Genomic DNA, 27,183 nt, shown 5'->3' on the forward strand with positions numbered 1-27,183 from the left:
ATGGGTGCTTCGCTATTTGAAAGGCACAAGCTACCATTGTATCACCTTTAATGGTTGTGGAGATTCATTCTATGGATATGTGGATACTGATTATGCAGGTGGCGTGGACAAGAGGAGATATACTACAGGATATGTTTTTACTCTTGCAGGTGGAGGAATTAGCTGGATGTCAAAGCTTCAAGAAACAATTTCTTTGTCCACTACTGAAGCAGATTATATAGCTGCTTCAAATGCCTATAAAGAGACAATCTGGTTGAAAGTTCTACTTGATGATCTTGAAAGGATGCAGGAGAAAGTGAATGTATTCTGTGACAGTTAGAGTGTTATTCATTTGGCTAAAAATACAACTTATCACAGAAAGACTAAGCACATTGACATTAGATACCATTTTGTAAGACATGTGATCGATGGCGGCAAAGTAGCTCTCAAGAAGGTCCACACACAGGAGGATTATGTAGACATGTTCACGAAACCAGTATTGGTAGAGAAGTTGCGATGGTGTTTGGCTTCTCTTGGCTTGCAGAAGATATGATGAATGGGCATGGGCAAGGGATTAGGAAAATTGTTTTCAAGGTGGAAAAAGTTAAGAATGAAAATAACTATAGTTAAAATGTAATTAACTTAGTAAATTTGGGTTTATCGTTTAGACAATTTTGTAACCATAGGGAGTTATGTAACGAAGTTTTTCATGTTAAAAAATGATGATTTCCCGAGAGGCAATATGTAATGGATGGAGAGCCATTTTGGACCCCGAGTAATAATAATTTAAATCCCTTGCCCCGCGGAGGTTTCCTTGACACACTATCATAGTTTTACCATGTAAATTCCTTGGGTTTTTTCTTGTGTGATTCAATCTCATTATGTGCATTTATTTATTATTTATATATTTAACGAGCTTGAATACAAACATCAAGAATACTTTGAAGAAGGTTATCCTAAAAAGGTGCATAGAGTCATAATGTCGCCATATTTGGCTTCTTTGGATGACCTGGTACATGATCTGGTGAAAGTTTGTGATGATATTTCATGGTTGCAGGCCCGTGTCCATAGAAGAACAGTTTCTCATACTTCTTTTATTTTTTAGCTCACCACTTGCAAAACTAAGTGCATTATAAATTGTTGGGGGAATTATTAATGCAGAGGCACTCGACAATGTTGAGTTGTGGTTGGCTTGGGTACAAAGCTCCAACTAGGCAACAAATTTATTTTTCTAGTTCTTGCCAAATGTGTTATTTTTTGTGATCATGTACTTGATTATTCTTGCAACTCTTTCTTCACTTTCCAATTTAATATTTTTGTGGGAATTTTTGGAGTCATCCTTGGAGAGAACCCTTCTCAATATGGGTCGATGTTATATGGATGGTGATGATTGCAATAAAAGTGAGAAATAAATGAGCACATATTTCTTGTCTAAGTCTTGTCTTTCTTCTCTTTCCTTCCTTATTACAACCACTTTCTTGGGCATATCTTATGACTTGCTAGCCCAATTCCTTGGATAAAGAAAAAAATGTAGAAATTTCAAAATAATGACTTGATACAGCTAGCTCGATAAGAAGCCGAGGTCCACCTCATAGAGAGCCAAGATGACAGTTTGGAAGATTCTTTGTTATCTGAACATTACTTCAGTCTTGACAGTGGAGATAACTTAACTCAAAATGGGAACTTAAATGGTCCTGAACTACAAGCATGAGATATTTCAGTTTATCTGACAGCAAGAAACCCTCATTCAATGATGAAGAATTTTTATTTTTCTCAATATTATGCATTTAATATGATCATCTTTTCCCTAACACCTATTTATTTTTCCTTTGCACCACTTATGGTAGTGCCTCTAGGTTCATCTTACTTTGGGTGTAGGTATGTGGTAGGAAAATATAAGTTTCTATTTGTATATAGGGTCTGAGAATTTCCAGTAGGAAATGATGGAAAGCCCATGGCAACCATGCTAAAAATAATGCAAGTTTGTGTGGTTTTGTTCCTACTTTCTATGTTATTCTTCTTCTCAGTCCGGGGAGATTTTGGGAGGAAAAAAATTAAAACAATGAAGAGAGACCTATCAACCTTGTTGTCGCTACCTGATGAGCTAACATTATCATCCAACTTTAAAATTGGTAGTGTACCAAAATTTGGAAAACTGTGGAAGAAACCTTTTTTCATCCTCGTGAATTCAAACTAAATCTAATTAGATCTTGTGCTATTATGTAAATTGTCAAAACACTTTATTACCTACTTTCACTATTGTGAATTCTAAAAGCACTGTATTACAAACTTTCACTATTTTATGTGTCATCATTCTATTTTAATTAGCTTATTGTATTTATAAAAACGTTTGTGTAGAAAATAGTCCAAAATATTTGTTGGCGGAAACCTTTTTTTAAGAATTTTTTGACTTGCTTCTGAGAAAAAAAAAAATCTGGTTCGACATGGTGAACTTTAGTTGACTTATGCTCTAATAGAATATTGTGTAAAATGAGAGTAATTTCATTCAAAATTTAGCTCAATTTATGGCGCCCTTCAAACTTTGAAGTTGCACTTAGGAAGTTATTGTAAGGATGGGATGGGCCACATCTTAACTAATAAGTATGCTCATGCGTTGAAAAGAGGGCACTTTGAGATGGCATATAATCTTCCAAAATATGTAGAAGTTAGATAGGCTTTTCTTTCATCAAATAGAGGTTCCTTGTAAATCTAAATGACCGCATAAAATCAAGAAGTTTGATATTGGTAAGATTATCATTAGGCGTGGTGTTTTGCGTTGTTGTTATACATGCTAAATTGGGAACTTATGTCATTAATTTTTTACAGAATTCTAAACCATGTTAATTTCAGGATTATATTACATGGTTGCAGGATCGTATCCATGGAATAAAACTTTCTGAGGAGTGGGAAATATTTTTGGACTATTATGAGCAAGATAGAACTACATAAACTAGTCTCTCCACTGAATGGTGGTACCATGGTTCCCATTTCTCCAATGTGAAGCAAAAATTATGACAATTTGTTTTGAAATTGTAAGGGGTAAAGAATTGGCTTCTTTTTAATTTGGGATTTACCGAGGAAGAGAGGTTGAGGAGGCTTGAAGCCTGACTCGCAAATTTAGACAAGTTTATAGAAATGGACAAGCTTAGGGTTCTGGTGTTGCATTTTTCATATTCAAGGATGTTAGCACTGCAAACATGGCCCTTCGGGATATAAAAACTGAGCAAATGAGCTTAGTTGGAATGTTTGTCTCTATTATGGAGCTACAACTGGGACAAATTCATTGGAAGGTTGAGATAGCACCGCTGGATGCTGACATATATATGTGCACCATTTGGGTGCCAACAAATATTCAATGAAAATGCGTTGGGTGGTTGTGAATGTCGACCTTCTCATACTACTTTTCTTTAACTCACTAGTTGCAATAATAAGTGAGGTACAAAAAGTTGGGAGAATTATTAATGCAGAGGAAATGGAAAATGTCGAGTTGTGGTTGTCTTGGGTGAAAAGCTCCAGCTGGGCAACAACTTTATTTTTTTAGTTCTTGCGAAATGTGTTGATTTTCGTGAGCATGTACTTGGTTGTTCTTGCAAATCTTTCTTCACTTTCCAAGTCTGAGAGCCATTTGAATATATCAGGAGAGAATAGGGTTGCATTGGTAAAAGATTCTTCTTTTTCCTAGTCAATTTGATTTTTCTGCGGGCACTGGTGGAGTCATCCTTGGAGGGAGCCCTTCTTAGGATGGGTCGATGTTATATGGATTGTATTTGCATCCTTCCAATACCGATATGTCCAGTCAACCAAATCCAATTTTAATCTGATTCTAACTTCAGGGGGAGATATTTTAAGAGGGTGGCTTTGAAACGCGACCTCCATTCACCTCATGAGCTACCCACATGGTGATAACTGTCAAATATTTAAATTATGATCATGTCCATTGGTCCACACCTATTTTGATTTTCACAAAGGTAACTAGTTACATATATCTTTTAATTTGATTAATCATTATACATTTAATTCTGATTTGCATGGATATGTTCTCTTTACAATGGAAAATGGTAAAAAGTAGACTTTGATCATCTTTGTTCTTTTCGTGGTTCAAGGTATTCTTTTCATTTTGTATTTGATCTAAGTCACACTATATTTTCTTATGTTGAGTTTTGATAGATGCAATCTTTTCCTCAAGATCAAATCGAGAGACAAATGTTTCTTGAGAAATTGTCACTAGAATTATATGTGAACCTCTCATTTTACTCTAACAACTCATGGATGCTATCAACCATGTGATAATATCTTAAAAATTACTTTGAGCCCTCAATTTCACTATCTGAGTTCAACATTATTTGGAGTGTTGTAATATAATCAAAATACAATGCTAGATTCTCAAGGAGTGTCATATTCTATTGTTGTGCATGTTGGATTTTTCAAAACCTGTGAATGGTTTATAAATTTTATAAACATACGAATGATTTATAATTTTTATAAACATATGAATGCTTTATAAAACAAATTTTAAAATTTTGTGACTTCATGTGAAACTTGGAGATTGGGTCTTCCCAAGATTGCATCCATACATGCAAAACCAAAGACAAAGAAAAATTTCAACCATGGTAGTATGGACCATATAAAATTTCAACAAAAATAAGACCCGTTCCTTATACCTTAGATCTTCCAGCAGGTGTCCAATTGCATAATACCTTCCACATTTCATGCTTAAAAGTTGATGTGACAAAGTGTTAAAACTTCAAAAACTCTACCTTATTTACATCATGATAATTTGATCTTGACTCCAAAACAGATTCTGGCAATTTGGGAGAAGAACTTATAGCTAAGATAACATCTAAATATCTCATTTAGGAGAAGGATCAATCGTGATGACTGTAGGTGGGAATTCTTGATTGAATGGCACGGATGATAGTTTAGTTATACCAGAGTCTTAGAGGGGACATGGTATGGAAATATATTGTATATTTTGAATATCTCTTCCATGGGGGAATTGTGTTGTCTTCTTCTATTTTTATTTGTGAAATTGTGAAGCAATCACAAGGTGTCAAGACCTTCTAGCCTGGTTGACAGATTGTTGGTGGTGTGGCATATGATCGATCAATAGATTTATCGAACCTATGGGGCTACTGCAATTAAATTTCTTTACATGGAGGGTGTAAGTCTTGTTGTATTTGCTCTAATTTGTTTTTTTAGTAATCCGTCTTCTCCTCCCTCTTAATCTCTATGCAGGAACAATCCCTATGGAAGATCATTTTTTGGAAACTACTGCGAGTCATATTAAGAAGGGATCTAAATTATTGTGGATGCATGTATTGTTTATGGTGGTTGTAGTTACTGTGGTTCATTAATGTATCAGAGCACTGAAGGTGCGATTAAATGATACAAGATTCAATGATGGAAATTTCTCAGAATATTTTGCCTTTGTTTATACTCTTATGATCCAAGGAATTCCAAAGACACTAGAAATTTTCAAGAGATTGCTTCAAGAATAATTTGAGGAAGGTGATCCTGAAAAGGTGCATAAATTCACAGTGCCACAATATTTGGCTTCTCTGGATGACCTAGTACATGATCTGGTGAAACTTCAGGATGATATTGTCCATGGAAGAACACTTTCTCATATTGTTTTTTTTATTTATCTCGCCACTTTCAATAATAAGTGCGTTACAAACTGCTAGGAGAATTAATAATGCAGAGGCAATGGACAATGCTGAGTTGTGCTTGGCTTGGGTGCAAAGCTCCAGCTGGGTAACAAATTTATTTTTCTAGTTCTTGCCAAATATTTTTGTGAGCTTGTACTTGGTTATTACTGCAACTCTTTCTTCACTTTCCAAGTTTGAAATCCATTTGACTATCTCAGGAGAGCATTAGGATGCATTAATAAAAATATTATTCTTTTTCCTAGTCAATTTATTTTTCTTCGGACACTAGTGGAGTCATCCTTGGAGGGCACCCTTCTCAAGATGGGTTGATGTTATATGGATGGTGATGATTGCAAGAAAATTGAGCAATACATGAGTGCATATTTCTTGTCCAAGTCTTGTCTTTCTTCTCTTGCCTTCCTTATTACAAACACTTTCTTGGGCATATCTTATGACTTGCTAGCCCCAATTCATTGGATAAAGAAAAATTGCAGAAATTTTGAAATAATGACTTGATACAGCTAGCTCAAGAAGAGGCTAAGGTCCACGTTATAGAGAGCCAAGATGATAGTTTGGAATATTCTTTGTTATCTGAACATTACTTCAGTTTTGACAGTGGAGATGACTTAACTCAAAATGTGAACTTAAATGGGCTTGATCTACAAGGACGAGATCTTACAATTTATCTAATAGCAAGAAACCCTCATTCAATGATGTAGACTTTTGATTTTGCTCAATTTTATGCATTTAATATTATCATCTTTGCCCTAACACTTATTTATTTTTCCTTTGCGCCACTTGTGGTGCCTGTAGGTGCATCTTACTTTGGGTACAAGTATGTGGTAGACAAATATATTTTTTTATTTGTATATAGGGTTCGTGGATTTCAATAGGTAATGATGGAAAGCTCATGGAAACTGTGCTGAAAATAATGCGAGTTTGTGTGGTTTTGTTCCTAATTTCTATGATATTCTTCTTCTCAGTCCGGGGAGATTCTAGGAGGCAAACGATTAAAACAATGAAGAGAGACTTATTGGCTTTGTTGTCACTACCTAATGAGCTAACATTCTCATCCAACATTAAAGTTGGTGGTGTACCAAAATTTGGCAAACAGTTGAAGAATCTTTTTTTCATCCTTGTGAATTCAAACTAAATCTGATTAGATCTTGTGCTATTATGTAAATTATGAAAACACCTTATTACCTACTTTCACTATTGTAAATTGTAAAAGCACCTTATTACCTACTTTCACTATTTTATGTGTGGTCATTCTATTTTAATTAACCTATTGTATTTATAAATAAATTTCTATAGAAAATGGTCCAAAATAAGTGTTAGTGGAGAAGTTTTTTAAGAAGCTTTTGACCTTCTTTTGAGAACAAAAAAATATGTTTCAGCATGGTGAAATTTAGTTGACTTATGCTCTAACAAAATATTGTGTAAAATGAGAGAAATTTCATTCAAAATTTAGTTCAATTTATGGGCTTGTTCGAACTTCAAAGTTACACTCAGGAAGTTATTGTAAGGATGTGATGGAACACATCTTAATTGATAAGTATGCTCTTTCATTGAAGATGGGGCACTCCAAAATGGCATATAATCTCCCAAAATATGTAGAAATTAGATAGGATTTTATTTCATCAAATAGAGGTTCATTGTAAATCTAAATGACTGCACAAAATCAAGAAGTTTGATATTGGTAAGATTATCATTGGGCACGGTGTTTTGCATTGTTGTTATACATGCTAAATTGGGAACTTATGTCATTAAATTTTTACAAAATTCTAAACCATGTTAATTTCAGCGTGATATTGCATGGTTGTAGGCTCATATGCATGGAAGAACACTTTCTGAGTAGCGGGAAATATTTTTGGAATATTATGAGCAAGATAGAACTCCATATGTTGATCTCTCCGCTGAAGGGTGGTACCATGGTTCACATTTCACCAGTGTGAAGCACAAATTGAGACAATTTGTTTTGAAATTTCAAGGGGTCAAGGATTGGCTTCTTTTCAATTTGGGCTTTATTGAGGAAGAGAGGTTGAGGAGGCTTGTAGCTCAACTTGTAGATCTAGAAAGTAGGTTAGCAGTTTACAGAAATGGACAAGCTCAGGGTGTTGGTGTTTCATTTGTCATATTCAAGGATGTTAGTACTACAAACAGGGCCCTTCAAGATATAAGAACTAAGCAAAGGAGGCCAGTTGGAATGTTTGTCTCTATTATGGAGCTTCAACTTGAAAAAAGTCATTGGAAGGTTGAGATAGCACCATCGACTGCTGACATATATTGGCACCATTTGGGTACCAACAAATTTTCAATGAAAATGCGTCGGGTGGCTGTGAATGTTGGCCTTCTCATAATTCTTTTGTTTTTTAGCTCACCACTTGCAATAATAAGTGTGTTACAAACTGCTAGGAGAATTATTAATGTAGAGGAAATGGACAATGTTGAGTCGTGGTTGGCTTGGGTGAAAAGCTCTAGCTGTGCAACAAATTTATTTTTCCAGTTCTTGCCAAATGTGCTAATATTTGTGAGCATGTACTTGGTTGTTCCTATATCTCTTTATTCACTTTCAAACTTTGAAAGCCATTTGACTATCTCACAATAGCATCAGGTTGTATTGGTAAAAACATTATGTTTTTTCCTAGTCGATTTGATTTTTCTGCGGGCACTGGTCGAGTCATCCTTGGAGGGAACCCTTCTGAGGATGGACTGATGTTATATGGATGGTATTTGTATCCTTCCAATATCGATATGTCTAGTCAACCAAATCCAATTTTAGTCTGATTCTAACTTCATGGGTAGATATTTTAAGAGGGTGACTTTGAAATGCGGCTTCCATTCACCTCATGAGCTACCCAAATGGTGATAAATGCTAAGTGTTTAAATTATAATCATGTCCATTGGTCCACAACTATTTTGATTTTCATAAAGATGAATAGTTATATTTATTTTTTATTTTGATTAATCATTATACAGTTAATTCTGATTTTCATGGATATGTTCTCTTTACAATGGAAAATGTTAAAACTAGATTTTGATCATATTTTGTTATTTTCCTGGTTCAAGGTATTCTTTTCTTTTTGTATTTGATTTAAGTCATGTTAGCTTTTCTTATGTTGAGTTTTGATAGATGCAATCTTTTCCTCAAGATCAAATCGATAGACAAATATTTCTTAAGAACTTGTCACTAGAATTATATGTGAAGCTCTCATTTTACTCTAACAACTCATTGATGCTAACAACCATGTAATAATATCTTAAAAATTTCTTTGAGCCCTCAATTGCATTATGCAAGTGCAACATTATTTGGAATGTTGTAATATAATCAAAATACAATGCTAGAGTGTCATTATTCTCCTGTTGTGCGTGATGGATTTTTCAAAACTTATGAATGGTTTATAAATTTTATAAACATATGAATGGTTTATAAAACAAAATTTAGAATTTTGTGACTTCATGTGAAACTTATGAAGAAAAGTAGAGATAATTTGAGGTTGGAGACTGAGTCTTCCCAAGATTGCAGCCATACATGCAAAACCAAAGACAAAGAAAAATTTGTACCACGGTACTATGGACCATATAAAATTTAAGAAAAAATAAGACTCGTTGCTTATACCTTGGAGCTTTTAGCAGGTATCCAATTAATAATACCTTCCACATATCATGCTTAAAAGTTGATGGGACAAAGTGTTAAAACTTCAAAAACTCTACCTTATTTACATGATGATCATGTGATCTTGACTCCAGAACACATTTTGGCAATTTGGGAGAAGAACTTAGAGCTAAGATACCATCTAAATATCTCATTTAGTGGAAGGATCTGCCTTGGATGATGCCACATTGGAATGCCAAGAAATATTGCGGCACCTAGCAATGCAATTGCTTTGGGGCATACCAATTCAAAGGAGGATTGTTACAATGCTAAAGAATAATCAACTTCATCACTACCTATTGGCATTTCTAGGGTTCACTGGGACAAATTTTGCATAGATCATTGAAATGTTTAAGTCTTTTGTTAGTAATGGAACTTCATATCAGTTGGAGTTTTTTTCTGTTGGTTAATTGAATTTATATATGTATGTTGTACTTTGAAAAAATGTATTTATCCCTCCTACAAAGGACAAAAGAGCTAACATGGGAAATTAGCTATAAAAGTACTCATACTTATTAGAGTACCTACGTTTTCAAATTTTAGAATTAAAGGAATTATTTAAGGCATTTTTACTGAGCAATTTACATGAAAATTTTAACATTTGCAATGTTTCTTTTTGTTGCTTTGTGGGTATTATTTGTTTCTTACGATGAATTTCCATATTGTGTCTTAATAAAAACTATTGAGAAATAGACTGAGATGCCTTATGTTATTTTATTTCATTTACTTATTCTCTATGATTTCAAATGACAAAACTATCTTATTTTTAATAGTTGAAATTGCTTCAACATGACTACAATTAAATGTATGCAATGTATATAGTTAAAATTGTTGATTTTTATAGCTTGGGAGGTACTCCAAGCCTTGAGGATCGAGCATTTGGAGGAAGGAACTCCACAAGTGGCCTTGTGGGCTTGAAACCCAAGCTTGGGGTTTTTCACAAATCAATGTTTGGGCCAAAACCATGATGATATTTCAACATGTGATGGATAAGGATGATAGTAGATGACGAGACAAATCCAACACATCAAGAATAATCCAATTCCGAATTGTCGTTGAAGATATATTAATTTTTGAAGATATGATGGGTTTATTTGTCTAGTTGGGCAAGTTGGCTTCAGGTCAAAATGGTGCCCAAAGACAAATTCGTTGGAGCCACTTGATGCATATAAATATAGGTCAAGTGTGAGGTTATTTGATACATCCAAGAGCATCAAAGGAACACCAATTTATCTCTAGTGCAACCATAACACTTGAGGGCAAGGCGTGGAGAAAAATAGGACTATTTTGGGTTGTATTTGTCTCCATTGCAGGAGGGTGCCGCAATGTTTAAGGGTGTTTTGAGGGATTCTTTATGGTTAAATATTTTGGGGAAGACTATGTTTAGGCAGTTGTAGAGGTCTATCATATTACAGGAGGTGGAAAGGCTTGTTTAGAGGTTGTTTGGGGCTGTTGCAGGGTGCCACATGCTTAATATATGTCTGGCTTTCCTATAGACAAGCAATACTTGACAGAAAAAGCAAGAAAGAGGGTGAATACAGTTGTAGGAGAGATTATCAGCCCTAACTAGGACCAACACCTTCAACAATTGAACAAGCCCCAAAACAAGGTATGTATTTTTGAAGTTAAGGTTGTTTTGATGTAGGTGGATGGGTGCCCTAGGAGAGGACATGTTGAGAAGTCTATTGGTAGCCAAGAGGAGGATTTCCTAGGTGGGAGGATTTCCTAGCCAGAGGAAGATGCTACAAAAAGGATTGATCACTATTGGTCTGTTAGAGGGTAGTGTGAGAGTGCACCAAGTGTGGATAGTGGATTGAGAATTTATCATCCTTTGGAAAGTAGTGTGATCATGCCCAAGTTGGAGCCTGGTGTGCACCATCTTCATTGGACTTAGGTGGTTGCTAGAGTGGCAGTCTTTGAGCTCAAGGTTTGATGAACTGGAGGAGCATTTGAGCAACCCTAGACTTGTGTGTGGAGAAGGAATTCTACAATAGATGATGGGACATCCTCCTAGCCCATTTTCAGTGTGGGAGATTGACATCTTGCAATGATAGGTGGAAGCCCTCTTTACCCTATGTTGGTATTCATTAGTGCAGAGCAGAAAGACCATATTGGGATGAAGCCCCTGAGTAGTTGAGGAGCATAAATGGGAATGTTGAGAGTTGTTCACAAACGAAGTTGACAAACGAAGTTGTGAACAACTTGATAGGAGCCTCGATGTGTTGTAAGCTTGATGGAGTAAGGCACAACTGGTGAGAAGATTGATATTTGAGGTTCACTGGTTCGATGGACTTGGAGCATTGATAGAGGCAAGAGGGGTCAAGTGAATTTGTTCCATAAATGAGCAAAAATATCTAAGAGGGATAGGATATAGAGTACACAAAGAGGAATCAAACAAGTAGATCAAAGATACAGATAAACAGAAAGATCAAGTTCAAAGGAAAAGCATAAGCGAGGCAAGGGTAAAGGGCAGGGGAGGGGGTCAGGGGAGGGGAGGGAAAAGGGAAAGGGGAGAAAGGAGAAGGAAATAAGAATAAGAGAAAGGAGAAAAGAAGAAAAAATAAGAATAAGAGACAAAATTGGTTGAGATTTCCGCATCTTTTAATATCTTTCCAATTGAAAAGATATTACAATCGGCATTTTGATCCCATTAGTTTCAATTCAGTATATGACAAGAACACGAACAGGGGAGGGGAGGGAAAAGGGAAAGGGGAGAAAGGAGAAGGAAATAATAATAAGAGGTTGTGCACTGTAGTAGCCCATAGGCCCTAGGCCATACTTCCTCATACTTGCAACCATTTTCTATTTAGAGAAAGAGATCAGAGCAACCTCACCTTCTAGTTGGTTTTTCCCTTGAAAGGGTTTCCTAGTTCATATCTTATGTCAAATCGTGGTTTGTGAGTTGTATTTTTTGTTCTATAGTTTTGAATATTATTTAATTTTCATGCTTACATAATTAAAATTAATCTATAGATCTAGAAATATAAAGAGAAATAAAACCTTGATAGTGAATATTTTGTATTTTTAAATATGGTTTTATCAATTCCGTTATGACAAACTATCAAGTGGAATATCCATGAAAATTTACGAATCAATATCAAGGATGAGATCCAAAGGGAGTTCCCCTAAAACAATCAAGTGACACCCTCCATGAATTCTTTCATAATATAATCCATTATAATGGTGCCTCTTTGGGAAACAAATTATGACTGAATTATCTAATATTCTTAAACACCATAACCATTTTCTTATGACCTTTATAGCTATAAAACATTGTTGACTTTAACCCCTTGCTTAGGTTTAATTATCTTTACATGCACTAACCGATGTGAAAATATGAAGTATCTTTGTTGATTTATTTTCTCTTGAATATATGATCCATTTTAAAGTATATCCCACTAGACACATTCAGGAACTAGGATAATGATGATATGTGTACTTGTTCCCATATAGTGCTTAAATTTTTCTTTCGTGCCTTAAAAGATTCCATATTCTTGATAACCTAACATTGGTTTGCAACCCAAAGGATTAAAATGGGGATGATAGTCAAGTTAAACATTTTATACTATGATAGAATTATGCTTCAAGTCTTGGCAATGTTATTGAAATACGATTAAATGCATTTTGGTGATGATAGTTATTTCATTCTTGAACCTAATGTCATGTATTAATTATATACGAATGAAATAAATATTCAAAGGTAACCTTGAATCTCTAGTGCATATATAAAAGGCTTGTGTTATCTCATAGGAACTTGAACTAAGTTGAATGTAATAAAATTTTGGTTGTGTGACGTTAAAAAGAAGTTTAGAGATAACACACATAATGGAATTGTATGAAGAATTTGGCTATCGATATGTAAGGCTTACATCAATGTCACACAATGGGAGGATATTAAATGCATTTTGGTGATGATAGTTATTTCATTCTTGAACATAATGTCATGTATTAATTATATACGAATGAAATAAATATTCAAAGGTAACACTGAATCTCTAGTGCATATATAAAAGGCTCGTGTTATCTCATAGGAACTTGAACTAAGTTGAATGTAAGAAAATTTTGGTTGTGTGACGTTAAAAAGAAGTTTAGAGATAACACACACAATGGAATTGTATGAAGAATTTGGCATATTGATATGTAAGGCTTATATCAATGTCACGCAATGGGAGGAGAGGAAGAAGATGAAATAATGGTTGATTAGTATCACATGAAGACAAATAAGAAGAGTAGAGAGATGCAAGTGCTAGACAAATATGTATTTTTGAACATGTTACAGAACATATCAGTAATATTAGTTAAGTTGAGAAATATGACAATAATGGAAAGTACTTGGGATTTTGAGATAGAGTACTAAATATTTTGAAATTAGAAGAGAAAGGTTAATGAAGAGTAGATTTCAATAAAGGTTAATGGTGCAAACAATGTTCTTGATTATTTGATTTGGTGTTTTAATTAAGGATCTATAAATAATCAACATCGAGTTATGATCCCCTATATTGTTGTAAATTCCCACATAATTTCAAGAGTGGCCCATGGAATTGCAAAAGATGCGCTAAAGAGATGAAATTGGGGGTGAAAAATTTCCGTAACAAAACATGTACAAAATTAGGTATACAAGCGAAATCTTCACAAAGTTAGAAAATTAGTTTTCTAAACAAGTTCCAAGTAGAATCTTAAGAGGAAGATTGTGCTAAAGAAACCTAATCATGTAACCTTGGGACATTTCTTCAATTGTTTGAGGTTAACATATTTATCAAGGTATTGTGAGTCTTTTAACACACCTTTTAATTATGTCAATGAATTAGTCATGGGCTCTCTTCTTATGTGGGTTAGATACAAGTAGGAAGTAATGACTCCATATGCCAATTACATTGGAATATTGGTCTCATGAAAGATAGTGGAAAAGTATGTCAAACATCTCTTGCAAAAAGAAGTTTGGATATTTTTTATCCTCATATGCCATGAATTCCTCGAGCAAGTCATGAGAGTCCATAAAATGTGTTGAAAAAATTACAGTAAGAAATTCTCAATTTGATTTTTCCTTGATTAAATTGAGAAAATGTGAATTTCCACATCAACAGACAACTTGGATGATGTTAACTTGTGTGACATTGCTTGTGTCACCTAGTTTACTCAGTAAATTTGAGTTGAAGGAGTTAGAGTTTAGTTTTTTATGTGTGATTGTTAATTTGTAGCAATGAAGGTCAGTTATCTCAGGTTGTTTTCACTTAAACTAGTTCTAACTTTTGGAGGTACTAGTGGAAGGTCAATTAAGTAGTGGGACTTCAGTCAAACTCAGCGATCATCCAGTTAACTAGTCAATCAACCCAAAATAGCTAGTGCATGTTGAGAATTCGTGTTACCCAATTGAGGTGGAGATTCCAAGGAAGTGTAACATCAATTGTAGACGAGTCTTGAGTGTATAGGTGTTGCATGTAGTCAAATGATCGACCTAAGGAATTGCACAATTAAATTAGAGGAATTTCCTAAATAATAGGGGCAAATTCCTATAGGAACAATGCAAGGAAATATGAGCTCAAGCCGAGGCAAAATTTTGACTAAGTCTAGGTCAGAGGCCTTTAATGAGAAGAGAGATAGGTTGTGCACTTGCAGGGTGAGCTTAGTTAAGAAAAGAAAATGTAATACATCTCTATTCATTTGATTAATGAAAACATGCATTGGGGTTTTTAGCAGATTGTTTTCCCTAGATACAAAAACTTGTTGCATGTGTGTTATTTCTTCTTGCATGTCTGAGATTTTTGTTCTAAATTGTGAATTAATGTTCGTAGAGAATTAGAGTAGGTTTGTTTCTTGTGATTTTAATTAAAAATTCATGAGAAGTGACAAATATAGAACCTAATTTCTGCAAGGTATCAGCGCTGGATTCACATTAGAGCAGGCAATTCGAAGTTGTTTCTGAGAGGTTCAAATTTGAAGATTAGTGTAGTAGGATTTCTTCAGATTTGAGAAGATGACCTTCAATCAACTAAGGCTAAAGGATGCCTTGGAAGGCACCTCTAATTTTTTTGCATGGAAGGACCACATGGAGGAAGTATTGGATGAAAATGGGTTACTAGAATACATCAAGTCATATGTTGCAAAACCACAAGAATTTTATGCCCGGAACCTTGCTCAGTGGAAGAAAGATGTAGCCAAGGTGAGGAGAATAATCTTTCTTGGAGGGAGTATGAGATCATATTGTCTTGAATCTCCACGGAAAAGAAAATCCATTTGCAATTTGGAAAGAACTGAATAATTGTTCGAGAATAATAGTGATCACAGGAAGATGGCGCTCAAGGATAAACTTCGAAGCATCAAGATGTAGGAGAATGACACAATTCCACAGTATTTGAGAAATTTTACACAGTGTCATGTTGAACTTGGTGGGGTTGGTGTTAATGTCCCTGAAAAAGACTTGGTAATCTTAACTCTTCTGGGCCTTCGAAAGAGCTAGCATAGCTATCAAGATTCGATGACTGGGAGGGAGAAACTACTAATTTGGGAGCGCTTATGGTCTGATTTGGTATAGGAGGAAATGAGGCGGAATAATAGAGATGGGATTTCATCCAAGGGCGAGGATGAAGAAAAAATTTCATTGGATGGAAAGGAGAAGAAGGGGAATTGGAAGAAATCCCAATCAAAACCAGAATCCAGTCAAGGGGGCAAGAAGAAATATTTGTCAAAAATTAAATGCTTCCATTGTCATGAACTCAAGCACTATGCCAAAAAGTGTCCACACAAGAAGGCAAGCGAGAATGCCTCAAGAGAAGTAACAGGTGAGGCTTTGGCTTCAAATTTCAAACTTGAATTTACCCTCATTACATGCATGTCCATAACTGTAATGATGGGGAGTGTGTGGTACCTGGACTCAGGTGTATTGTTCCACATGACAGGGAATAGAAATTTTTTCAGTGACCTGGAGGAGAAAGATTTTCATATGCAGATCGAGATGAGAGACATAGGAAGGTATAGCACGACTGGTATTGGTAAAATCACCTTTCAAAGGGAGTTGGTCTCCCCCCTCATGCTCAATGATTTCATATTCATTCCAAGCCTAAAGAAAAATCTCGTCTCTGTTTCACTTTTGGAAGACTATGGTTATGATGTGATATTCAAAAAAAGGAAAGACATTCCTGAGACATATAGCCATGAGATAGGTGAAGAAAATCGGGGTTCGTGTGAAGAACTTGTACAAGCTAGATGTTGATGATTGTGTTGCATTGAGCACAAAGGTGGAGAAGGTGCAACGACACGATGTCAGTGAACTTTGGCATAGAAGACTTAGGAATTTGCATTATGGCGCTTTGAAGATCATGCAAAAGATAACCACAAGCCTTCCCAAAAGAGAACTTGAGCAATATGATGTATGCAAAGGATGTAATTTGGGGAAGTACACAAAATCCACACTGCAATGATCAGGATAACAAAGCACATGAATTCCTTGAAAGGATCCACTATGATGTCTATTGACCTTTCTCAACAACCTCCACTACCAGGCACACATATTTTGGCATTTTTATTGATGAATTTTCACGGAAGTGTTGGATCTTCTTCATGCGGATGAAGGATGAGACATTCTCCAAGTTAGTAGAATTCAAGGCACTGGTTGAGAAAGAAATGGGAAATAAGGTGAAGGCTCTTAGGAGAAATAATGGAGGTGAGTACTGAATTTATTAATTTTGTGAAAAACAACACCCCACAACTCACAAGAGAATGGGGTCGCTAAGAGAAAGAATCATAACATTGTGGAAGTAGTGAGGGTGATGTTGCATGATCAAGGCCTACCTCTGTATTTATGGGTCGAGGCATGCAACACAACATTCTATTTGCAAAACCAGAGTCCTCATCGGATTCTTGGCATGATTACATCAGAGGAGGCTTTTTCAGGGAGAAATATGGATGTGTCAAATTTCAGGATTTTTGGAGCCTCTGTTTACTGCCATGTCTCCAAAGAATCAAGGAAGAAGCTAGAGTTGACAACAAAATTGGGGGTATTTGTGGGTTACACAAAAACTCCCCACAACTACCATGTGTACTTGCCATCCCTCAGAATGATAGTTGTGTGAAGGGATGTAAAATTTGACGAAGATAAAGCCATGCGGTGCTCTCTTGAGAGGGAGCTTCAGATCCCACCAGAAGAAGATATTTTATCTCCAAAGGAGGAACCTCAAGAAATTGTGGAGCAGCCACAAGTTGAGGAGCAGAGAGTGGAAACAAACACTCAAGAAAAACCATCGCAAGAAGGAAAAAAAGGACCGAGGAAGCTGAGAGACTTGTGTAGGATGTGAGGGAGAATGTGGGTGCTTCTTCAAATTAGCACAAGTAGAGAAGGTCACTAGATCGGTACACTAGCTACTGGCTCTAATGAATGAGCTTATAGAGACTAAGCCATCCACTTTCGAGGAAGCAATAGAGAAACCTATATGGATTGATGCAATGGTGGAGGAATAAAACTCCATTATAAAGAATAATGTTTGGGAAGTGGTCCCGAGACCAGTAGACAAATTATTTGTGGGTGCGAGATAGATCTTCAAGGTAAAGCATGCAATAGACAAAAACATAGAAAAGTAAAAGGCCAAATTTGTGGCCAAGGGGTACTCTCAAGTTGAGGGGATTGACTATGAGGGGACATTTACTCTTGTAGCAAGCTACTCATCCGTCATATCAATTCTTGCTCTGGCTGCCTAGATGGGGTGGAAGATCCACCAGATGGATGTAAAAACAACATTCCTCAATGGAGTTATTAAGGAGGAGGTGTACATCGAGAAACTAGAAGGATTGGAGACTTTTGATCAGGAGTCTCATGTGTTCAGACTCAAGCAAGCATTGTACTGTCTCAAGCAAGAACCCCGTGCTTGGTACACCAAGATCAATGACTATATCACTGGTTTGGGATTCACCAAAAGTGAAGCAGATGCAAACCTTTATCATATCTTGGTATAAGGTGAGTTGTTGATTATTGTCTTATATGTTGATGACTTGATTTTAAATGATGATGAGAAGTTAATCAGATCTTGCAAGGAGGACCTTGCAAGAGAGTTTGAAATGAAGGACATGGGTCTCATGTACTACTTCCTCGGATTGGAAGTATGGCAAGTTGATGGGGAGTTTTTTGTCTCTCAGGGAAAGTATGCCAATGAGATACTTTAGAAGTTCTACATGGATAGTTGCAAACCCATGAAGACACCACTAGCGACCAACTAGAGGAAATGGGATTCCACTTCAGGTGAGGAAGTGGATGCTATTGTTTACTGATAGCTGGTGGGTTCACTAATGTATCTTGTGAACACACAACCAGACATGTCCTATGTAGGAAACCAACTGAACCAAGCTATGGTTAGTCCAACCAAATTATTTTGGATGGTAGCTAAGAATTTTATACGGTACCTCAGAGCCATTGCCTAGTTTGGAATATGGTACAGACAGACAAAGGGAGTGAAGTTATGTGGCTTCAAAGATGTAGATTCAGTGGGGATTCCATTAGACGGAAACAATACATTAGGTGGAATTTTCTGTGTTGGGTCCACAACGGTTTCTTGGTACAACAGGAAGCAAAGATCTATGGCACTCAACTCAGGAGAAGCAGAATACATGCTGCTAGTCAAAAAACATGTGTGGTGATCTGGATGAGAAAGTTCCTTGTTGGATTGTTTGGTCAGATGATGGATCCAACTGTGATCTACTGTGATAATCAAAGTTTCATCACGCTCTCTGAAAATCCTATTTTTCATGATCGATCCAAACATATAGATATTTTGTATCACCATTTATGGAATTGTATGTAGAGGTGGATAATGTTGTTGCAATACATTCTGACAGAGGAAGAAGATCTTGAAATTTTGACAAAGGCCTTGTAAAGAGGGAAGTTCGAGTTCCACAGGTGCAAGATAGGGGTGGTTGATAATCCCTTTCTTGCTAAGAGGGAGTGTTGAAAGAATGCAAAAAGTTTTCAATTTGATTTTGCCTTCATTAAATTGAGAAAATTCGAATTTCCACACCAGTAAACAACTTGGATGATGTTAACTTGTGTGACATGGCTTGTGTCACCTAGTTTAGTCAGCAATTTCAAGTTGGAGGAGTTAGAGTTCAGTTTTGCATGCTTGATTGCTAATTTGTAGCAATCAAGGTCAGTTATCTCAAGTTGTTTTCAGTTAAACTAGTTCCAACTTTTAGAGGAACTAGTGGAAGGTCAATTAAGTGGTGGGACTTTAGTCAAACTCAGTGATCATCCAGTTAGCTGATCAATCAACCCAAAATATCTAGTGCATGCAGAGAATTCGAGTTACCCAGTTGAGCTGGATCTTCTAAGGCAGTGTAACATCAATGGTAGACTAGTCTTGAGTGTACAAGTGTTGCATGCAGTCAAATAATCAACCTAAGGAATTGCACAATTCAATTAGAGAAATTTCCTAAATAATAGGGGAAATTCCTCAAGGAATAACACAAGGAAATATGAGCTCAAGTTGAGGAAATATTTTGGCTAAGTCTGGGTTATAGGCCTTTAGTGAGTAGGGATATAGGTTGTGCACTTGCAGGGTGAGCTGAGTTGAGTAAAGCAATTGTAATACATTTCTATTCATTTGATTAATTCAAGCAGACATTGAGGTTTTTAGCAAATTGCTTTCTCTAAATAAAAATGCTCGTTGCATGTGTGTAATTTATTCTTGCATGTTTGAGATTTTTGTTCTAAATTGTAAATTAATGTTCACATAGAAATAAAGTAAATTTGTATTTATAATTTTAATTAAAACTTCATGAACAACAGTAAAGCTACAACCTAATTTCTACAAAATACTAAAAAACCACTCTATGATCTCATAATAATGTAAACATGTGAAAACAAAGCGATCCTTGGTTTCCACCTCTAAAGTATGTGTGACAATTACAAATAAGTCTAAAGAATATAGTGACACTAGTGAGAGCAAACTCTCATTTATGCAATACGAACTTTCAAACTTTCAAATTTAAAAGCAATTTGGTTTTGGAGTTTCATATATATTTAATAAGCAGTGGAACAAAATATGTATTATAATAATAATAAATCTTAATAAAAATGGTCTATGGGTGCAATTTTTATGAACTAAAATAAGATCCGAAGATCTCATCTTAAATGCCTTTTTTATCTCACTTTTAGAGATAATTTGTCTATTAAAAAGCAGCTTGCAATTAATGTTTCAATATCAAGACCAACTAGCAGGACCAATTAGGATGCTTTGGCATATTAATTGGAGTGGATAACATAATTATTCTCTTACACGTAGGACCAAGCGAAAGATATGAGTACGTTAGATTTATTTGCCTAAATCATTATTACAATATGGACCACTATAAAAATAAAAATAATAATATAAAGATGCAGTTCTTTAAACAACCTCACTCTTTCACCATTAAATGGGTAGCCTGAAAATAAGGGAAAAAGAACACATATTTTAACCAAACATTTTAACCTTCTATAACTTTTTCCTTGCCATAAACTAACCTCCACCCTCGTTGCTAATTTTACCATATGCCCTAATAATACTTTCAAATGCATATAAATGGATAACGTAAATGAAAGTAAATACAATAATTATTTTGTAAGACAAGATAGTGGGATTACGCTTTCTTTACTCATAAAATTAATACATCATTTCAGAAATCGGGCACCGCGGATTACACTTTCTTTACTCATAAAATTAATACCTCATTTCATAAATCGGACACCACTATTAATATCATATGAAAGTTTGAAAGTCAAACATGAGTGTACATAGGGTGAAAATGGTATTTCATAAATCCAACAACTATATGCTTATTTCTTTGTCTTAAAGCGATAAGACAAAGAAATTCCATTAGTTAGGTTTATTTTTAATATATTATATTGTCTTTTTAGTCCATCAAAGTTTGGTATTATTATTAGGTTAAATGGAATATAGTTGTCTTCGCTACTTCTTGAATAACATAACAATAATGGTGTTCGAAATAACCTAACATCTCTTGATATGAAACTGCAATCAATTTTAAATAAAAGGTCTTTTAGTTACCGTATGTTTTAAATTATGTGGGCAATATATAAATGGTAGCACATAGTTTATATGTTTCAAAAAGTGGGTAAAGATGGTTTTCAAATAAATGTAGTAAAGTTTATGATAGGATTTATTTTGAAAATATTATTATTATTATTATTTAATTTTAAAATCAGAGTTAAGTTAGACATCAAATTGGTGTATAAGATTTAAAGATATAAAATTTGTAAATGAGATTCTCTTGTTTGTGGGATAAGGGATCAAAATTTATTATTATTATCTAGTTTTAAAATCAGGGTTAAGCAAGACATCAAATTGGTATATGAGACCCCCAAATATCAAATTGGTGCATGAGACCCTCTTGTTTTTGGGACAAGGGACCCACCTCCCCCCAAGGATTTGACTACTAAATCTGCAAAAATATACATACTTTACCCTTTTAATTGCTAAATCTACAAAAACATACATATTCTACTTCTTTAATTTTGAACCTATGACTTTTTTTTTGAAGAAACACATACTCTTAATCATTAATTGTGTCACAACATTTAAATTTAATTATACTTATTTCAAATCACATATTACCCTAATTTAATACCCTAATTTAATTTAATTGCACATAAAAATTAAAAATAAATTAACAATGATAAAAATACATGGAAATTTGAAATGTCATAGATTGACAATGTTTGCTCCAAGGTTATTGACTCGCTCACTTCTGGGCCCTAGATCATTTACTTATCTTGGTGTCCAATGAATATTGATACTACGGGAGGTGTTGTGCTGAAACTTCCTTAAGGCTACTTTGTCCTCGAAATAGGGTGCAAGTGGGTGCAAGTGGCATTGTATTTTTTTTATGTACTATAAAAAAAAATTAGAATTTTAAATTATTATTTTTTTAGAATTTTAGGGTGGTTTAAACCAGTTTACGATTATTTTTGGAGTTGAATTTAATCTCAAATTTAATTAAAAATTGTGAAAAATGCATCTCTATATTTATAAAATATTTATCTCACAGTTTGAATTATTTTAATAAAAAAATGATAAAATTGCTTCTCTATATTTATAGAATATTTATCTCATAATTTGAATTATTTTACTACGTATAAAATATATGTTAAAAATTTGTATAAACAATCATTTAAGCAACATTGAGGGGTTCAATATCAAGATAGTATAAATGAAGGTGTAATCCCTAACATTGTTCATTAATCTTTGGATCTGAATTTTCTTTTATAGCTGCAACCAAAACTAGGATTTGAATTTTCTTTTGTAACTTCAACCAACAGAAGCTATGTCAAATGACCTAATTAACTTGAATATTTATTTTGAATAAAATTTGTTTTATGATTTATTTATTGTATTTTAAGTCGTAATGAGCAATAAAGTGGCATGAATAAGAGAAGATGGTGAAGGATTTCAGTCGGTTTAATGCTCAAGGATGGGTTTCCAAGGATGAGTCTCGCATTCTCTTGCCCTTCAATTTCACTCGCAAGGCAAAAATCACGATGTTGTAACTTATTAACCCTATGAAAAAATGCCATTCTAGAAGAGCCCGTTGCAATTAAGGGTTTGGCTTCCGTTAAGGACGAAAATCAAGGTGAATTTGCGCTCCTTGTTGGAAATATTACTGTTAGAGCTGCTGAACTTGGGACCTTGGATTGTGGAGAGGCCAGAACCATGATGGGAGGAGGTAATGAAGCCAATGACAAGGGTTTACTTATGAATGGGAGCATTGTTTATAATAGAGAAGTCACAGCTGCTGAGCAAGAGCCCTATAATGGTGAAGCTATGGTTGCTGAACAAGAAACCTGTCATGGAGAAGTTGCAACTGTTGAGCAAGAGCCCTTGCCTAAAACCATGGAAGATGAAACACCTTGCCCTAAGGGTTTACCAGGGTTTCTGAAGCAGATCGATGTTGAGGAAGCCGCTGGTGAGAAAGCTAAGTTTGTCACCGCTATGAGGCCTATTCGAATCTCAATCAAGTTGATTTCTGGGCATTCGATGTTTTCTTGGGTCAGATCTACGGATTTGGTAAGAGACCTCAAGCTATCGATGGAACTCAAAACAAGGCGACCCTTTAGATTAAACAACACCTTCTTTTTGAAGGTAAGCAAATGGAAGATCTCTTTCCTCTCTCTATTTATAATATATTCATGGATGTCATAGTTTTCTTGGCTCTTCGACTGCGTGGGGGAGCATTGGGAAAGACTTCCTCCTCCCAAGCCTCGTCTTACAAAGACACGATCCGAACCTAGGTTCCCTAAAGTGCAGAGTCGCCTCAAGAACGTCCCATTCCCTTAGGCAAGGCGACGCAAACCGAGATTGCTTCGGGTCCTTTGTATAGTAGACAAAGTTGAGGATGTTCCTTCAGTGGAAATCACTCATCCAAATTTGGATGGAATCTATGAGTTGTTGGCAAGTAATGGCCTCATCTACCGTTTCAATGGGTTATAGCCATGTACAATAGATCTTTACTAATGGATCCATTCGACTTGGACTAAGGCATGCAAGGTCCTCTTTTGTTCGAAGGGTTTCTTCATCATCATTTTTGACAATGACACATATTATTGAAACACTCTTTCTAGGGGGCTCTGGTTTTGGGGAAAAACTGGGCTCTTCTTGACCCCTTAGTTCCTACATTTTGACCCCTCCACAACTGTGATCACAAAGCTACCCATTTGGGTTAGGTTCCTGAATTTGTCAGCCCATCTATGACATTCTTTAGTGTTTCTGGGTATTGGAAACACCTTGGGACATTTTCTGGCCGCAGATCCCTTGTGAGACAAGTGTGGAGTCTTCACCTATGGCAGGATTTAAGTAGAACTCGACATCAACAAAGGCTTGTCTGATAAAATAATTTAAAAATAGGTGATTTTCATTGTACCCAATAGTTGGACTACACAAGCACTACATTTTGGTGCCGACTTTTCCATCAAACACGTCATCTTCAGAACTATTGTTCTAAAAACCAGTTAAACAAAAGCTTAGATCTAAAGAATGGAAGCCATGCAACCCACCTCCTTGAGAAGAGGAGGATTCCTCTTCCTCGGATCATGAAGATGATGACTCTGATGATGACATGCTCCCATCAGACGAGGCCCATAACTAATATCTCCAAAAGCCTCGTGAAGGAGGCCAGGATATCCAAAGTTTTTCAGCCAAACAATAAGAACTCAGTAACAACATTTCAACGGGTTCCATGAAGCGCACCCATGAATCAACCTCCTCAGACTTTGACAAGGATGCCTCTTTAGATTGTTAGAACAATCTTAAGGTAGATTTGGTAGCCACACCTCCAGAAGGTTGGATCAAAGTAACAAAGAAGAAAGGAAAGAAAGTACATAGTGGTGATCAACCCCAAGCTGCGTGATTCCAATATTTTTTGTTTTTTTCCCTATATGTGTTATGTACTTTTTTCATGGCCATCCTTAGGCATGTTTTGTTTAATGACATATTTAGATCGATTCTATCATATGGCCATCATATGCTATCAATGTAAAACTTTTTATATCAATATAAATCTTTTTGTAAGTATAACTTAAAAAAAAAAAGTCGTAATGAGCAATGAATCAAATATGGATGCTATGTATGGTGTCTTATTGTTATGAACTTTGAAATTTTAAAATCTTCATAACATTAAATTTGAACTTGAACTTTTATATATAATATTATATAAATTTTAATATTTTTTTTACTTTTGGGTGCCATTGTATAGATATTTGGCCATTGAATAGATATCAGGAAAATGTTAGCGTTGAAAAGTCTACTCTAATATTAAAAAATCGTGTATTTTGAAATAAGTCGTAGTCTAATTGTTGGAGTTTTGAAGGTTCTTTATTTTTATAATTTGGAAAATATATACTTGAATTATAAGTTTGACTTGTGAACTCTCCACAATCCAAGTATTTTTGGATTTTTCAACATTCCAAATTTATATATGCAATAAAAAAACCAATTTAAACAATAAAAATAATATTGAAAAATCTACATAAAATAAGTCATCATGAAAAATATGTAAAACATGTCTCGTGAAATATGTATATGTAGAATATTAAGACAGGCAAAATTCATCGTAACATGTCACATTTCACATTTTAATATAATTTTGTGAATCAAAGAGTTTTATATTTTCTTTTGTATATGTGTGTGTGTGTGTGTGAAAGACTCCAAAAAAAATTCCAAAATATATAAAATATATGAGAGAATCAAGATTCATTGAATTTTAGTTTAATGCATAAATTTCATATTTTTATAATTTTATATTATTTTTAAAAGTTGAATATATTCATGGAAGAAATTTTTTTTTTTCATTGAAATCATAGTTATGATTAAGTATCTTATGTATAAGAAAAAAATATACATTATGTTCAAGTTAAGAGGTTTTCTAAAATTGCTTTAAATTCTAGATAAAATTCTCATTTTTGGCTCAAGCAAAGATGGCATAAAGATGCCCAAGAGTGACTGGTTCATTGAAGGATAAAGAAGGAAATCATCTTGCATCATAAGAATAATATTAAAAATATTATTACTTCCAAATTTAAGGAGAATGTGTGAGGAAATGAAGAATTAGAGTAAAAAATAAAACTAAGATAGTATAAAGAGCTCATAAACCTTAATAATGAAAATGAAAATCACCTTTTTGTCGTAATAATGTTAAGAAAAAAATGAATATTGCTAAGATAAGAGTCAATGTTGGTCAATTCCCAAAACACCATGGGATGAAAGAGTTTGTCACTTGTGCAATACTAAAATGGTTGAGGATAACAATCACTCTCTTAGATAGATAGTCTTATACTCACATTCTATCTAATTTTCAAATTTGTTTATCACACTACCAACCTTCTTGACCTTGTGAATTGTAAACATTGCTCTCACTTCTTTTCTAGCATAAGACTGCAATGTTAAAGAATACCAATTAATCTCTTACCTTCTTATAGGTCTAATAGATTTATAAAACTTAGTTAATGTAACAAAAATTGTCATCATCACTATACAAATTGTCTTTCAATAAAATTGACTTTAAAAAGATAATATCAATTGTCTTTCAATAAAATTGACTTTAAAAAGATAATATCAAATAAAAAATATTAAAAGTTATATATTTTTTTATTCGTAAATATATATATTATTAACTTATTAGTATATTATGTTTAAAAAATATATAGATATAACGAATTTAAATTAAATTATTATAAAATGAAAAATGTTAATGTAAAAAGTATTGAGATTATTAATAATACTCACACACATAAGTTTAAGGATAAGGATGAGGAAAAATAAAAAAATTATAAAGGGATTGTTCATCCCAATCTATATAATCAAAAGTATTTTATATTACAAATATTTTTAAAATGTGTTAAACACATACTAAAATAAAAATTATAGAATTAAGATTAACATGTGATTCTTATTCTATTCACAAGATGTACATATTAATACTTAGTTTTCTGAGCATTGGTTTTCATTTTCCAAGAAGGCGCTTGGACTTCGATGATTATTGGAATTCCTCCACAACAACCCTAACATGTTAGGAATCCAACATTCCCCCCTTAATCCAAAGGGGTGTATATGAATGCAAGAAGAGAGTTGAAATGCTAAAGTGCATGGCAACCAATGGTTGAATGTGCTCTTAGAAATGGTGGTTTAAGGAATACCACAAACCAAATGAGATAAAAGAACCCAAAATTTCAACCAGTAGTTATTTAAGGTTAATGTCCAACTCTGGAACTAAGCTTGAAGTTGTTACTAGAACAATTCTGAATCTGGCTAGAAGTTGAAGTCTTTTGCATTTGCTTGTCCTTTCTTCCCTTCCTAGCGTGCCTTTTTCTCCTACCCCAACCTTTTATGTCTCCTTCGATCACTCCCATGAGTATATATTTATTGGTTCCAA

General features: G+C 34.6%; 2 pseudogenes; both read left to right on the forward strand.

Annotated features, from left to right (window-relative positions):
• LOC149210598 (hyperosmolality-gated Ca2+ permeable channel 4.1-like) lies at positions 1–23,594 on the forward strand (annotated as a pseudogene).
• On the forward strand, positions 4,587–5,663 carry LOC149210599 (hyperosmolality-gated Ca2+ permeable channel 4.1 pseudogene; annotated as a pseudogene).
• Positions 23,595–27,183: the final 3,589 nt, after the last annotated feature.

The sequence above is a fragment of the Pinus tabuliformis genome, chromosome 1_2, assembly GCF_031772625.1.
Source record: "Pinus tabuliformis cultivar Carrire ecotype Pingquan chromosome 1_2, CPIR1, whole genome shotgun sequence".
Lineage (NCBI taxonomy): Eukaryota > Viridiplantae > Streptophyta > Pinopsida > Pinales > Pinaceae > Pinus > Pinus tabuliformis.